This window comes from Nomascus leucogenys, chromosome 9, assembly GCF_006542625.1.
Source record: "Nomascus leucogenys isolate Asia chromosome 9, Asia_NLE_v1, whole genome shotgun sequence".
Lineage (NCBI taxonomy): Eukaryota > Metazoa > Chordata > Mammalia > Primates > Hylobatidae > Nomascus > Nomascus leucogenys.
In genome coordinates, this window is record NC_044389.1 from 21,145,395 (window position 1) to 21,147,356 (window position 1,962).

Consider the following 1,962-nt stretch of genomic DNA (forward strand, 5'->3'; position numbering starts at 1 on the left):
TCAAACTTTCTGCATATCATCAATAAGGCTATTTCATTCTTTTACCATTCCTTTGTTCATTGAAATAGCAACGTTAGTTTTCTTCAAGAACTTTTCCTTTGCAGTCACAGCTTGGTTAACACTTTTGGAGATAAGGCCTCATTTTCAGCATACCTTGGCTTTCAACATACCTTCCTCACAACACTTAATCATTTCTAGCTTTTTATTTACATTGAGAGACTTACTGGAAAACATTGAGGCCATTGTAGGACTAATTGGCCTGACTGAAATATTGTCATGTTTTAGGGAATAGGGCAGCCCAGAAAGAGGGAGAGTGATGTGAAACTGGTTGATTGGTAGAGGATTCAGTATGCACACAACATTATTAATTAAGTTCACCATCTTATATGGGCATGGCTCATACTGCCCCAACACAATTACAAACGACAGTAACATCTGTGATCAGTCACAGATCACCATAACAAATATAAAACTAATGAAAATATTTGAAATGTTGTCAAAATTGCCAAAATGTGACAGAGAGACACAAAGTGAGCACATGCTATTGAAAAAAAAAATAGTTCATATGGTCTTGCTCCATGTAGGGTTGCCACAAAATTTTAATTTCTTTTTTTAAAAAATGCAGTGATTTCAAAGTAGTATAAAGCAAAGTACAATAAAAAAACATATGCTCATATATCAGTAAAGATGGGTTATATTTGTCTGTGGTAATTATTAACTCCAAATCTTAGGGTTTTAAAACAGTAAAGGGTGTTTACTTTGGTGGTATATACAAAAATGTGAATGATATAGAGAATATTAGCAGGGCCGTTGAAGAAGGATGACACAGATTTGCGAAACGTTCCATATATTTTTGAAATATCACACTGTACCACAGACTAAGTACAATTGTTATGTCAATTAAAAAATAATGAAAGCAAAAAGAAAAAGATGAATTTCATCATTTACAAAAAATATTTATTTTTAAGTTTTCTGGCTCTCACTGCTGCACAGTTCAGCTAATTATATGTTTTATGATGTCCTCTTTTGGATAATCAGACTCTTGAAGGAACTCCTTCTAGAAACATGGTCAATAATCATAGAGAGAGGGGAGGAAGACCGTGGCCACCAGTGCACTGACACTTGAAGGTCCTACTGGAAGTAACTGATGGACCTTCCAACTGCATTTTACTAGACAAAATAAACAACTTAGCCAAACCTTACATCTAGGGAGTAGTTAGGAGGTACAATCTTACCTCATGCCTAGAAATAAAGAAAAATACAATTTTTGCACATAATAATTCTTACCATCATCCACCCTTCAACTCATCAAACACCATTTGGTTCATTCTCTTTTCCCCATTCAAAATACACTCATCTCCAAAGAAGAAAAAGAAAAACAAAAAGAAAAAGTTTCTTATAGTTAGAGCATTAAGCTCAATGTCATGGACTTGTCATGGACTTTGGTATAATATGTGGCAGTATTGATTTCAGAAAATCTCTGCATTAAGCTCAGATGTGGCTTGTTTTGATACAGACTTCTGTGAGTTAAAATGACAAGTTATGTTGTACACACGCACACACACCCCACAGTGCACACCCATGAGAGGAACAGAAACACAATAACAACCACAGAAACTGCCATTTACATGTCAGAGGAAGAGACATCAAAATACCTAAAAAAGAAATTAAGAAAATAATCCCATTTACTATAATGAAAAACAAAAGAATACATACAGATTCCTCTAGACCTACAAAAGTTTACATCTTGATAAACCCATCATATAAGTCAAGAACATTATAAGTTGAGTCCTTCTAAGTCAGGATTGTCTGTATTTAGGAATAAACTTAACAAAGGAGGTGAATGATGTGTATACTGAACACTATAAAACATTGATAAAAAAATTAAAGGAGACACAAACAAATGTAAACATATCACATACTTCTGGATTGAAATAATTAATGTTATTAAAATGTCTGTAC

The 1,962-nt window shown here is 33.7% G+C and overlaps 1 non-coding gene across 1 annotated transcript; it reads left to right on the forward strand.

Moving 5' to 3' along the window:
* The first annotated feature begins 753 nt into the window (after positions 1-753).
* Positions 754-855, forward strand: LOC115836782. The gene has a single exon (XR_004031801.1). It is a non-coding gene; the product is annotated as a U6 spliceosomal RNA (small nuclear RNA).
* The last annotated feature ends 1,107 nt before the right edge of the window (positions 856-1,962 follow it).